The sequence below is a fragment of the Suricata suricatta genome, chromosome 9 (assembly GCF_006229205.1).
Source record: "Suricata suricatta isolate VVHF042 chromosome 9, meerkat_22Aug2017_6uvM2_HiC, whole genome shotgun sequence".
Lineage (NCBI taxonomy): Eukaryota > Metazoa > Chordata > Mammalia > Carnivora > Herpestidae > Suricata > Suricata suricatta.
The window spans coordinates 27,303,176-27,318,265 of record NC_043708.1 but is presented as its reverse complement, the minus strand read 5'-3'; the positions used below and the strand labels follow the sequence as shown (position 1 = coordinate 27,318,265).

Genomic DNA, 15,090 nt, shown 5'->3' with positions numbered 1-15,090 from the left:
TGCTATAAAAACTCTTGTGCTCCTAGAAATGTATCCATCCTTAGATTTTGCTTTTCTTTTTCATTTCCACCCACTTTTCCTACTTCTAAATAACAAAATGTTGGCCTGATTACTCTTAAAATTTCTAAGTCAGATTTAAATATACCTTTCTCACAACTCTACCTATAATACAAAAAGCAATGGACCATGAAACAAACCAGAGAGGGATTGGGGCAGGTCAAGGAGGCATTCCCTCACAAGCATTACCTTATGGCTGGCAACTTCCTGTGAGATTGAGAATCTGGACTTTGGAAATTTTGTGCTTTGTCCCTTTCTTCTTCCTGCTAACTCATTGTCACATATCTCTTCTATTCACCTCCCTGTCCTTTGCAGAACAAGCTACAGATAGTCTAAAACTGTACTGTTTGTTATCCAGAGGGAAAAAATTGTCTCTTTTTTTGGTTATATTTTTAGTCAACTTTGAATAAACTACATATCACCAAACTAAGCGGAAATTATTCCTCAGTAACTATAACAATAAGGTGTCTTTTCCTAGTTATTTTCCGGAACTTTCCTCCCCCTTCCCTCATCCTCACCTTCCAATTTAGAAATAACCTCCCCTTCAATTCAATGACTCATAAAAAGCCTGTAAAAGGAAAGTGGAAAAGTCAAAATAACTTCAGAGATGTCTGAATCATTCAGTTGAAGGAAAGATCAGACATTGACCATGATAAGATAGAAGCCAAGACATAAGGCAAGCCGGAGCTAACATCCATAACAAATGAAGTAACATGCAAATGTGAAGATTCCCCAATGAGAAGGAGGCATCAGTATATCCTTTACACAGCTTTTTAATATATTACCAGCAGCTTTCTTCTCTCTAGTCTTGGCAGTGTGCCCTACCTACCAATTTTAGAGCAAGTTAGAAGGCAATTAATGTCCTGGCAGATAGGAAACAATCACATCATAGGAGGGCATGGGCATTATTATGGTACTTGGGGTAATAATGGCTCTTGTACAGCCATAGTGATTTGGTGCCATAGAGAACATAGAATTAGGCCACCTCTAAGAGAACTTTCCATCTAAGTCCAGGAACTCAACGAAATTACTATCACAAAACAAGGAATACTGCCACAAAGGTCAGCTATTCATTCTATTCTATGAAAACAAAGTATTCATAAATGTTTTCATTCATACATGCATATATACACTTTTACCACTCCCGTTCCTTGCAAAAATCAGTTAAGAAAAAAATTGTAAAATAAACATGTTCAGGCCAGTAAGAAAAGAAAGAAATCTTTTTTTGGGGCGCCTGGGTGGCTCAGTCGGTTAAGTGTCCAGCTTCGGCTCAGGTCATGATCTCACGGTTCGTAGGTTCGAGCCCCGCATCAGGCTCTGTGCTGCCAGCTGGCTCAGAGCCTGGAGTCTGCTTCAGATTCTGCATCTCTGTATCTCCCTCTCTCTCTGACCCTTCTCTGATCATGCTGTCTCTCTCTGTCTCTCAAAAATAAATAAAAAACATTTAAAAAAAAAAGAAATCTTTTTTTAATGTTTTTTATTTATTTTTGAAAGAGAGAGACAGAGACAGAGTACAAGTGGGGAAGGGTCAGAGAGAGAAGGAAACACAGAATCTGAAGCAGGCTCCAGGCTCCAGGCCCTGAGCAGGCAGCACAGAGCCCAACGCAGGGCTTGAGCTCATGAACCACGAGATCACGACTGGAGCCAAAGTCAGATGCCTAACTGACTGAGCCACCCAGGCACCCCAGAAAAGAGAAAATCTTTAAGGAACATTCTTTTGATCCAACAGAAGGCTATTTATTGTGTTATTAAAGTCCATGCAATACTAGGAAATTTGTTGCTTGTACCCCACATTTTGATTTTGCACAAACCTTATCACATAATTACTTCATCCAGCCTCCCTTTTCCTTCCTGTGTTATGTCTTCACCACTCTTAAGACCCCATCTTAGAAGGCAAGAGCCCTGGAGTCAGGGAGTCTGCAGCTTTGTGTTGTGTGGCTGGCTGTGGAGGTGGTACAGATGGTATCTGTTCAGAGGCACATGAGCAAGAGCAGGATAGCAGGTATATTAAAGGCAAAAATCACCTTTATAAACCCTGATTAAGTAGAAAATGAAGGACTTGCAGTGATGTCCTGATGTCGAAGGAGCAGCATAGTTTGCCTTGGGCTTCAGTGAATGCTGATGCTACTTTCTGCTCTCTTTTCAAGGCAGCAGAATCCAGGTTTCCTTTCATTTCTATTTTAGTCTGGGGTGGGGGCAATCTCACTAGGAAAAAGCTCCTTTTTTGTTTGTTTATTTTTGGATTCCCTCCTAATCCTGGATTCAACACACAATTCCAAATGGATTAGAGAGACTAAGGACTGGTGGAGAAGAAAATCATTCTGATAGTAGACAAGAGCCAGAGCTGCCTGTTTCTAGCAGTTGGAAGCAAGCCAAGATATTTGATAAGTGGTAGTTCCCTGAGTCAGGGATCCCTGAAGATGGAGACTGACGGGATTAAGGGATTAGAGAGGAGGGGTTGGGATGGGAAGGGAGGGGAAGGCCAGCAAAGAGAGCAAGGAAAGCTAGACAGACAAGAGGCCACAAAGTTCTGAGCCAGCTTACAGTCCTACCCTCTTCTCCTTGGGTGTGGACTTTATACCAGGTTGCACAACTACACCAACAGAGGGTGGCCTCTGTCGCTGGTTGGAAAGAAAACCATGCCAGAACTTCACCCTATGGGATCTTGGCTCTACTGCCACCGGGAAAACCTCCTGAGCCCAGAGCCTGCCGCTCTGACACCAGGGCAAAGCTGACAGGATTCATGCAGCCAGTCAACGAGTATATCATCATCTTATAAAGTGATTCCTGGCACAAGGCTCTGGATGAAGAAAGGGAAACTGGAAGATATTTTCTCCATCTCAAATTGAAGAGATTCCAACACAGAGAAGTGCCATGCTGCTTTCCCTGCTGGAACAAAGCATTGTCCTTTCAAAGTTCAAGGCTGTCTCCCATGGATGGGAAGAAGCTAAAAAAAAATTTTTTTTAAGGAAAAATGGTGTTCTCTTAGGTAGAACTACTTGCTTTCTAATGCTAGGGCTCATGTGATCTTTAAATAGCACACCAGATCGCCTCATTATGTAATGCATGTATTTTCATTCTCAAGAAAAATGTGTGCTACCCCTTTACCCACCTTGCATTTTATAGATAAGATAGCTTGAGTGCTTGTAAAATGGATAGGCTACAGCTCTTAGCTCTGCCATTATGCTGTTGAATAGAGCCCTGGTTACTATCACTAGATCTATGGGTGGACCAGCCATTCTTCCGCAGCAGGGAGTGGGCTGCTCAAAGCACCAAGCACCATTTAAACTTTTGTCCATCTCTGTTTTACACACAAAGAATTTCCTGGAAACATGGCTGCACTCCAAGGATTTCAGAGAGTAGAATGCCTTCTAGAACTCCAGTTTTCCAACCACTGGAATCACATAAGAAAGTAGACTTGAACTCAGACTCTTGAATCTAAATGTATTCAAATCCTGACTCTGCCATTTACTAGCTGTGTGACTTTGGGAAAGTTGACTCATGTCCCCAAGCTTCAGTTTCTTCATCTACAAGATGGAATGTGTTAGTTATAAATCACCCCAAAACATAGTAACTTAAAAAACATTTATTATCTCCATTTCTGTGGGTCAGAAATCCTGATGGAGCTTAGCTCAGCCCACTAACTCTGAGTCTCATGAGGCTGTAGCCTCTCAAGGCTCACTTGGGATAGGTCTGCTCTTAGCTCATTCATGTCATTGTTGACAGAACTCAGTAACTTACAGGCTCTAGGCTAATGCCTTAGATCCTCATGAGCCATTGAATGAAGCCTCCCTCAGTGCCTTGCCATGAGGGTCTCTCTACAAAGCATCTCAAAATATGGCAGCTTACATCATCAGAGTAATCAAGCAAGAGGGCAGGCCATCAAGAGAGAGACTGCTGGCAAGATGGAAGTCAGTCACTTGTAATCTAATCACAGTACTGATACCATCACTTTTGCCACATTCTACTACCAAGAAGCAAGACATTAAGTCCTTCCCACACTCAAGGGGAGAGGATTACACAAGAATATAGACACCAAGAGGGGGACCATTGGAGCCACTTTAGAATTGGCCTCCCTTAGGAAATATAATAATACCTCCTTGTAGGTTTCATTTAAAAATTAAATGAGAGGGCTGCCTGGATGGCTCAATTAGTTAAGCATTCAACCTCTGCTCAGGTCATGATCTTGGTCATGATCTCATGATTCGTGGGTTCTAGCACCATATCAGACTCTGTACTGACGGCTCAGAACCTGAAGCCTGCTTCAGAGTCTGTGTCTCCCCTTCTCACTGCCCCTCCCCTGAATGTGCTTGCTCTCACTCTCTCTCTCTCTCAAAAATAAATAAATAAAAATAAGGATTAAATGAGAGAGAGGCACATGGGTGGCTCAGTCAGTTGAGCATCTGACTCTTAGTTTCAGCTCACATCACGATCATGAGTTTGGGCCCCACATGGAGCTCTGCGCTCTCTTTTGGCCCTCTTGTGCTTCCTCTGTCTCAAAATTAATAACTTTTTGGGGCGCCTGGGTGGCTCAGTTGGTTAAGCCTCCGACTTCAGCTCAGGTCAGATCTCACGTTCGTGGGTTCGAGCCCTGCGTCGGGCTCTGTGCTGACAGCCAGCTCAGAGCCTGGAGCCTGCTTCCAGTTCTGTGTCTCCTTCTCTCCCTGCCCCTCCCTCTCTCATGCTCTCTCTCAGTATCAAAAATAAATAAAACATTTAAAAAAATAAAAAAAATTACTTTTTTAAAAAAAATTAAATGAGAGAAAATATTCAATTCAGGTCCTGACATATATTATATAACTGGCTTATATAATAACTATTATTAACACTATTATTGAACATATAAGATTTTCATTATTAGCAAAAACCTTAATAAGGAATAAATGAGATAGTCTACATAAATCAGGAAGTATTGGACACATGGTATATGTACAGTAGCCATTAGTTATTATTAACTTTTATGTGATATCTGTTTTCCTCTCCAAGCTACTGGATGTACTATGATTATGGTAACTTTTCTGGGATGGTCTTATTTTAAAATATTTTGTCTCATTTATCTATGTGTACCATATACTTGCCAGACCATAATGGCAGATTTGGGGTTTATAAAATATGATCGACAAAGCTAAACTTCAGCCTCATTTCCTGCCTGTCCTAGGCTAAGAAATATGCTCAAAACTGGCAAGGTGGGCTAATTATGGCATCGTCTCCTTTATACAGAAATCTGAGCCTGGTTCCATGAAGTTCAGAGAGGGGGCAGTGTGCCCAGAATGAGCAGCCACTTGGTTGTGTGGCCTTTGTCCCTTTCAAAAAAAAATCTGGTCACTGTGCAGTCTGCTAAGTCAGTCCTTAGCTGAGTATAAGAGAAAGGGCAATTCCCACACAGCCTCTGTGGATAGAGTAAGGACACTCAGGAGGAAGTTCCCACACCTGGATTGGGAGCAGTAAGAACCAAGAGACTAAAAGAAGAGCAATTTTGCAATTAGAAAGTGGGAGGAAGAGGGGCACCTGGTTGTCTCAGTCAGAAAAGTATGCAAATCTTCATCTCCAGGTTATGAGTTTGAGCCCCATATTGGGTGTAGCAATCACTTAAATAAACTTAAAAAAAATTTTTTTAATTTGAAAAATAAAGAAAGGGGCGCCTGGGTGGCTCAATTGGTTAAGTGACTGGCTCTTGAATTCAGCTCAGGTCACGATCTCACAGTTTGTGAGTTTAAGCTGTGCACCAGTCTCTGTGTTGGGCTCTGGGCTGATGACACAGAGCCAGCTTGGGATTCTCTATCTCCCTCTCTCTCTGCCCCTCCTTCATGCTCTTTCTCTATCGCTCTCTCTCTCAAAAATAAATAAATTTTAAAAGATAAAAATAAATTCAAAAAATTTTAAATAAAAGAAAGTGGGAGGAAGAGAGTCTAGTTTGCAACATGAAAGAAAGATTATTAAGAGGTTGGAGTGACTGGGTTGAGGCTGGTTCCTTATAAGGAAGGAGGATATGGAGGGGTGGCCGATGGCCAGAGAAAATGAGGAAGTATAATCAAGGAAACCCCATTAGTTTGGCTCTGAGTCATTTCTCAGGTTTCACGGATGATTATATGAGAAAAACGAGAGGGAATTCTCCTAAAGTGTAAATAATCTTTACACCAAAAACACTATAGAAAGACAAAGGTCCAAGTGTCCATCTGATCACTTCTTTTCAGGCCAGAGGAATCTACTCCCAATCTCTCCTTCTCCCCCAATCCCTTCTTTCCCTGCCCCATTTGTGTACATGTTCTTTCCTTCTGTTCATGTTCCATGCGGAAGAAAAATGCTCCTCACAAGGAAATGCCTTAGGATCCTTTAGACTGGAATTGTTTCTTTTCTTTTTTTTTTTTTTTTAAGATTTTATCAAGGAATCTCCACACTCAACATGGGTCTGTATCTTGGAACCCCAAGATCAAGAGTTGCGTGCCCCAGCAACTAAGCCAGCCAGGAGTCCTTGGAGCTGTTTCTTGATGCAGAGTCACCTTCTCAAGCAGTTTCTGCTCTGGTGCTACACTGTTAGACTCAATAAATACTCACAGATGATAACAGTTTACACCTCTGCCTCCAAATCAGGTCACCTGCACAGCTGTGATTTAAACAGGCCCATGGATTTTCTGAGATGCACTAGCCCTGGGCCCTTCTCCTCCTGATTCGTCCCCAGACATTGCCAGACTTGTGTACATAAAGGTTCAAAGCAGAAGTTACTGGAAAAGTTCTGTGAGGTTAGAGAGGTGTGTAGCAATATCAAGTTCCTCTTCCTATGACTCTTGTCTTCTCTCCTTCTAACTCTGTATTTCCTCTGTGTTTGAGAATGAGGAGACTTGTAAGTTTCAATGCCTTTCAGTAGCTGGAGAAAACCTCTGTCTGCTCCTCTGCAGGATGGCCAATTTTAGAAGGGAAAGAAGGGGTGGGGAGATGAGGACTTGCCCCCAGGAAGTCTGACTACACAATAAGGATGGTTGTATTTATTTATTCAGCCCTTTCCTACAGGCAGCCAGAGCAGCAGCCATTTCATTTTGCTCTCAGGAAGTGTATTTAGCGGTGAGCTTTCTTTCTTTTCCTGTTAGTTTCCTGCAAGAGGACATCAGTGTCTTCTTAGTGCAGCCACTGATAAGAAGGATGTTGTTGCTCAAGTAGAGACAGACAAACCTATTTCCTGTCACAGACCCAGACCCTTTCAAGGGCACAGAGAATTGGGCTTGGGTGTGTAAATAGAAGAACCTGATGTCTGCACCTATTTCCCTGGTGCCATTTTCCTCCTTGAAATACTCTCTTTAGTGGGATACAATAATAACATCTTCCACTTGCGTAGAATTTCACACTTCCACACTTTTCCATGGTAGTGTCCCACTGTACAGAAGCAGAGCTGGAGGCATTGCATTTGACATAGCCTGGGAGCTACTTTGTAGGGTTAATATGAAGAGGCAGCTTTGGCGTTAACGTTATGTTCTGGGGAAATTAAATAAACAGTGTAGGTATACCCTAAGTTGGACTCCATGACTAGCTTCTATTCATCCTACAGATCTCACCTCCTAAGTTACGACTACAGTGGAACCTTCTGACATTCCCTCCCCCAGCCACCATTGAGTTGTATGCCCTTCTTATATGCACAACACTTCCACCGTGGATACACACATCCCACATGTAAACTTACTTAGTGCCTGTCCCTCCTGTAGTGTGTCGGCATTGTGATACCAAGAACCACATCCATGCTGCTCATAGCTGCCAAGTGCAGGGACTGGTCCTCAGTAGTTCACTAAATATTTAGTGAATGAATGAGTCAGGAATTGTCTCTGGGAGCAGCCTTGCCACCCTACACCATTTATTTTGGGGTGGTGCTCTGGGAGTTATAAAAAAGGCATGTGCTAATTATCATATAATGATCACTAGTGGTTATAGTAATTAGTAGGTAAAAGCATAGTAGTGGAGTATGACTAAATAAAGCCCTCCACCAGTGTGTAGGGCCCATCTCTGCATCCTGAACTTGGAATCCCACTGCCTGTCTTTATTAGACTCTCCCAGACAGATGTATTCCTCTGGGGAAGTTCTGTTCAGAGTTGCCAAAACTAGAGACAGGGAGAGTTCAGTTTCTTCTGAGTCAGTGAAACCATTACAGTCTGGATATTCAAATACAGGGCAATGGTGGCCCTCAGGCTCTGAGACGGATTTCCCTTTAAGGGTCTGCACTGAGTCATCCCTCTTCCAAAGTAATAATAAATACATATATACATACATACATACATACATACATAAATACATAAATAAATAAAAAGAAGCAGACTCCTTCGGATGAATGATAGAAGCAAAAACTCATCCTGCTAATCCCTTCTTCCCATTGAGGCCAATATTCATGGCCTCAGTCTCTCCATGGGAACAAGAGGGCAATCAGAGAGAGAGAGGGAAAAAAAAAAAAGACTTTTCCCTCCCATTCCTTCCTCTGGGCCTGTGGCTTCCTGTTGTTGAGGGGAGGTGAGAATGCAGATAAGGAAAGAGAAAAAATAAGCCTAAGACATAATACTATGATGGCCCCGAGTCTGTGGGAGGAGGTGCAAACTGGGGTAAAGGATGATAAGACATGAAGAATCCCTGTGGTTTCTTCAACAGTTCTTGAATCCTAGATGTGGCCAAGGCACAGTCCAGTTGTGAGGAGACTAAGGAACCAGAAATGCAGTCAGTAGGATGTAATGACAGTAAAGAAGCAGGAAGATCTGTTACATAGGCCCCTACAAAGAACTACGCCCTGTAGGAGTACCACAAACTGCTCAAGACTGGGTAGCGAAGAGGCGTAGGTATTGAGGGTGAGAACTTGAGTCAGGAGGCCCACATTCTATTTTCAGCTTAGTCATCAATTTATGGGAAGACCCTAGATGAAAGATGAATGGCAGAGATGTGACTTAATCAGCTACCTAGGGGATGGGCAGGTATTTGTGAGATGCTTTGAAATCTCTAGACAAAAAGAATTGCCAGGAGAAGGTATTATTTTGAGTGTTGATCATACGGAAGTCAGAGCATCTTTGAGCACCTGTATTGGAATCAGAGGCCGCAATATTTTCACCTTGGGCAGACCAGTTCCAGTTTCATCACTATAGAAAATAGTGATCTATTTTCTAGCAACCTTAGTTGACAACAGGGTCTTTGTTGAGGTCCATAAGGGATACAGCCAGAAATTTCATCTCTGGAGTACTAGAAATATCCAACCAAGCTCTAATAAGTTTTCTGTGCAGACAGATCCTGGCCAGGCCTAACTTGCCAAGAGGGGTGTACAAGCTACGACCGGACAACACTTCTCCCTCACAGTATCTCTCCCAAGCCCACTTTCTCCTCTCTCTGTCTCTCTGTGTCTCCCTCTATTATTCTCTGTCTCTGTCTCTGTCTCTGTCTCTCTCTCTCTCTTTTGACATGTACATAAGGCTACTTAGAAACTTGGACCCATCAAGGGACAGTTGGAGATTCCAAAATGATCACCCCAATTGTGGCTCTCCATCTCCAATCACTCAGCGTTTTTGTGCTAAAGGAAATGGTTAAATCAGACCTTCCTCCTTTTATTTAGCAGGTGGGTGAACCTGATAGTCTTCTACGTTCAACCCCTTGTACGCTTTCCTATAAATACTCTCACTCTACTCCCTTCTCTGGTTTCTTTCTGCAAACCAGTCAGATTGTCATTCCAAAGGGATATATTAGTCTTTGAACAATTAAGTAGAAGTATATTCCCCTTCCTGGTCTCTCCAAAGCTGGCAGGCTGACTAGACTTGTAACAAGACGTTAACACAAATCTGCAACAGTGCTTGCCCGTCCTGAATGACCTGAGCGGCAGCCATCCCAGCTCACAATTATCACAAGAACAGATATATTTTTCTGCTTTTGCACAAAGTGGGCAAAGGCTGTCCAGTTGATGCAGAATGGATCACTTGATAAAGCTAGAGCTACTTGTAAACAAACAAAAAAAATCACAAAAATGGTCATGTGACTAGTAGGCAGCTTTGGGGGAAAGCTGAGCCAAATTACAGTAAGCATGGGTAAGATGAACATGGACTCATCTCTGAAATCCCCAAATCCTAGGATTTTTTTTCTTTTTTAAAAATTTTTTTAATGTTTTATTTATCTTTGACAGACAGAGACAGCGTGAGCAGGGGAGGGTCAAAGAGAAAGGGAAACACAGAATCTGAAGACAGGCTCCAGGCTCTGAGCTAGCTGTCAGCACAGAGCCTGACGCAGGGCTCGAACCCACAAACTGTGAGATCATGACCTGAGCCAAAGCCGGATGTTCAACCAACTGAGCCACCCAGGTGCCCCCTAGGATTTCAATGTTACTTACAAAATTCCAATAGAGATAAGCTTACCACTGATAAAAAGGAATATTACTTCACACTGTAAGTGATAAATGCATGAAATTCTTATTCAGGGAGGGAATATAATCATATAGAAAATATAGGAATTTCAGAGACATATATGAGTGAACCAGCCATTTTTCAACCCTGATTCTATATCAGAATCCCAGGTTCTCAGGTGCCTGGGTGGCTCAGTCAGTTAAGCATCCAACTTCAGCTCGGGTCATGATCTCACATTTTCATGAGTTTGAGCACCGCGTCATGCTCTATGCATTGACCACGTGGAGCCTGCTAGGGATTCTCTTTCTCCCTTTCTCTTTCTCTCTCTCTCTCTCTCTGTCTCTGCCCCTTCCCCACTTGTACTCTCTCTGTGTCTCTCAAAATAAATTAACAAAATAAAAGAACCCCAGTTTCCTCTCTTAGTTCCAGGGATTTCACTTCACAAGGATGGGCTAGGGCCCTGGGGTCTGATTTTACTTTTGTGAAGCTCTCCCAAGTCATTCTGATTCATAACCAGGTCTATATTCCACACTTAAATAACATTTCTCCAAAGTAAGAGACTACTGAATGGCCTATGGGTTTGACCCAGCCTGGCAATCCCTATGATCCTAATTGTCAAAAGGCTTGGTTAGAAACAAGCACAGCTGGTATCCTTGTGACATGAAACAAATCCCAAAGCAGCCATCAGACTCTGTCTGGATCCCCTGATCAAATCTCGCAGTACAACAGTTCTGTGGTCCCTGACTCATTTAGAAACTTCTCCAGATCTGAGACTTTCCTGCCACAGGGATGAATCACTTGGGGCCTTAGAACATGGTACTACCTTTGGAAGGAAAAATTCAGATTTACTTACCAGAATAAGGTGCAGACTTCTTTAAACATTTCCCTTGTGGCTCTTTTTGCAGTGTTTAGCAGAGTACTGGGCATTCATTTATTTATTCAGCAATATTCATTGATTAAAAATTAGCTACATACTCAACGTTGATAGTTGGTGAGGATATAAATTAAATACAACAGTGTTAAAACAGGCCAGATGTGGTTGCTAGTCTTTTAGGGATTTAACAGGCTCTCACATTTAAAAAAACTTATTGTAATGGTTGGGTACAGTGGAACAGCCATCCAAGGAAACTCTACCTAAGGATCATTCCATCCTTTAGGAAAACAGCACTTGAGCTCTTCAGAAAATATAGCTATCCCAAGGCTAATCACAACTGTAAAAGATGCCCATCTTTTCTTCCTAAATGTACTTAGGAAATGAAGGGCAAAAATGGCCTGCTAGAAGATGAAAACTATGCTTTATTCACCTTTGGATTCCCAATAGCAGATACATACAGTACGTTGTGTATAGTAAGTGTTTGGTGGTTTTCACTGAGGAAATGGATTAATGAAGCTTGAATCTCAGTTCTGCTTCTTACTGTGTATCCTGTACAAGTAACAGAATCATTCTGACCCTTGGCTTCCTCATGATTGGGACAAATACTTTGCCTACTTGATACAGGGTTAGAAATCACATGTTTTAAGAGTCATTAGCACTGTGACTGGCATAAGGGAGGTACTCAACAAATAGTTGTGGTACATGTTGTTATCTGGTCAACCGATAAGTAGAAGCTCCTAAGAACCAATATGCATGGTTACACTGACACCTAGTGGTGCAATCTTAGAACACACACCAAAAGTACATCAATTGCAGGTTTGAAACAAATTGAGTACCTGCTTTACAGAAGTAACGGTATTTAATCGTCTCCAGTTGTTTTCAATCCTCATTGCATATTAGAATGGGCTGCGAAGCTTTTAACATCTCCTCTTGTCTGGGTTAAGCCTTCATTGATTCTAAAGCAATTTTAATAAGCAACCAGGTTGAGAACCACTGTAAATGACCCATGACATAATTATTATTCTTTCCATTTTACAAATGATCAAAGTAAAGCTCAGAGTGATAAAGTAATCTGCACAGAGTCCTGTACTTATTAGTAGCAGAGAAAACTTGAACTCGAGTCTACCATTTTTCTACCACATCATATTGTGTTTGCAAAGACTTTTGGAAGTTGGGTATGCTCCACTTAGCTTTTGTCTGTGAGAGTTTCAAACTTAGGAGCATTAGGGAACTCCATGATCCAATGCGGTGAAGTACTCCAAACAACAGTTTGCTGTCGATGGGATAGTGCCAATGAAGGCACTGATTCCCTGAATCCTCTCTCTAGACCCCCTCTTCCCAGAGTTTAAACTCAGCTGCTCCAGAGATGGATAAATGAGCAATGTGAAGTTGTTTGATTGTGAATTGAAGAGCTACAAGATAAATTTAAAACTTTTTCTTTTCTGAGATCATGAATACGTTAGAGAATTAAAACAGATTAAATTAATTGTCTGTTAAAGTTTCAGGAAAGAGCTGCGTGTACCACTATTGCATTCTTACATGTTTGGCCAAAACAATTGAGATGATAGATATCAGCAGGTAAAAGAAGACGGAAGCGTCTAACGTGTAAGACTGTGTCCTAAACCGGCTCCCACAGAGGTCCTAAGAGGGCAGATGGATGATCTCGAAAGGCATGCAAAGCACAATCTCTTCCAAACCCATCGTAGAGAAAGTACCAGCTCAGCCCAAGCATGCAAAACGAATAGGACCTCATTGGGTCGGCGAGGAAGGCTGTAGCATTTTATAGAGATGGGATCCAGGCCATCTGCCTGGTTCACTTACTTGCTATGATGGTTTCCCTGAATTTTGAGAAATATTTCTTTGGTTGGTGTTGGGCAGCATACGGGAACAGACTGAGAGTGCCAGGGGTCAACCAAGTGGGCAATATTCTAGAACCTCACCATGTGAAAAAGCTACATCAGGAGTCACAAACCATCAGCCCAAGGGCAGAATTTGGCTCATAGATGTATTTGACACAGTGTTAGCTTACAGTATGTTTAATATTTTTAAATTAGTTGCCAATATTTAACATTAGAGAGATTTTATGTAAAAATATCATTTTTTTGTGTGTGAGGAACTGTTGTCTTCATTTTACAGTAAACAGAAGAAATATCAGAGAATTTAAATAATTCACCTAAGGTCGCACAATTGGTAAGTAGCAGACTATTTGGACTCAGATGCATTTGACTTCCAAACTGGTGTTCTGTTGTGCCATACTGCTCAGCATCCCACACTGGTGGGCCTTTCATAATCATAAAAGGCTTTCAATTTAGATTTTTTTTTAATTTTTTTTATGTCTTTTATTTATTTTTGAGAGACAGAGAGAGACAGCATGAGCAGAGGAGGGTCAGAGAGGGAGACACAGAATCTGAAGCAGGCTCCAGGCTCTGAGCTAGCTGTTAGCATAGAGCCTGGCGCGGGGCTCGAACCCATGAACTGTGAGATCATGACCTGAGCCGAAGCCGGCCGCTCAACCGACTGAGCCACCCAGGCGCCCCAATTTAGATTTTTTTTTAAGGTTTATTTATTTTGGGGCACCTGGGTGCCTCAGGTGGTTAAGCATCTGAGTGGCTCAGGTCATGATCTCACAGTCTGTGACATTATTTATATTTTTTTGTTTATTTTTGAGAGAAAGTGAGAGTGAGCCGGGGCAGGGTGGGCAGAGAGAGAGCGAGAGAGAATCCCAAGCAGGTTCCACACTGTCAGTGCAGAGCCAGACAGGGGGCTAGAACTCATGAACAGCAAGATCATGACCTGAGCCAAAACCAAGAGTCAGAAGCTTAACCGACTGAGCCGCTCTGGTATCCCATGATTTAGACTTTTTAATGACAGCTTTATTGAGATATAATTACATACTATACAATGCACCCACTTACAGCATACAATGCAATGTTTTTGTATATTCACAAGGCTGTACAACCATCATCACAATCTAATTTTACAACATATTTATCTCCCTTGAAGGAAACCCCATTAGCAGTCAGTTCCTATTCTCCTCCCCCTCCCCATTCCCATCTTGGTCAGTCCTAGGCAACTACTAATCCACTTTCTGTCTCTATAAATTTGTCTCTCTGGAAATTTCATATAAATCATATAATACGTGGTCTTTTGAAACTGGCTTCTTTCACTTTGTAGAACATTTTCAAGGTTCAGTCATGATGTAGTCTGTATTAGTACTTCATTTATTCTTACTGACAAATAATATTTTACTCTACAGATAGAGCAAATTGTATTTATCCATCCATCAGTTGATGGGCATTTGAACTGGTTCCACTTTTTGGCTATTATGAATGGTGCTGTTATAAATATTCATGTCAATTTAGATTTTTGAAATTATTTCAAAAGTTAGTCATTGTAATATTTGCTGTTAAGCGCAGCAATTTAAGTGTATATGTTAAAAAAGTCTACCATCATTTTTTTTAATTCAGTTTGGTCATTTTATTTTTAAAAATACAGCTGGAGTCTCAAAAATGTTTGAGTATCCAGCTCATTCTTGACCCCTGAGAGGGTCTAATGCTGCCTCCCAACAGACAAGCCTGTTGTATCCAGCTGGATGACAAATTCCTCAAATTGAGTGAAGCAGTCTTATGCTTCCTGATGTATCCATGGTGCGTAAATAAATACATACTTTTTTAAAATTTTTTAAATGTTTTTTATTTATTTTTGAGAGAGAGAAAGACAGCACGAGCAGGGGAGGGTCAGAGAGAGAGGGAGACACAAAATCCGAAGACAGGCTCCAGGCTCTGAGCTAGCGGTCAGCACAGAGCCCGATGC

At 41.8% G+C, this 15,090-nt stretch overlaps 1 long non-coding RNA gene across 1 annotated transcript in view; it reads left to right on the top strand.

Moving 5' to 3' along the window:
• LOC115302810 overlaps nucleotides 1–15,090 on the top strand; it is a 63,344-nt gene that overhangs the window by 47,344 nt on the left and 910 nt on the right. Inside the window, exon 2 of the long non-coding RNA XR_003913644.1 lies at nucleotides 13,414–13,467. This is a non-coding gene — a long non-coding RNA (uncharacterized LOC115302810). The remainder of the gene's footprint in view (nucleotides 1–13,413; nucleotides 13,468–15,090) is intronic.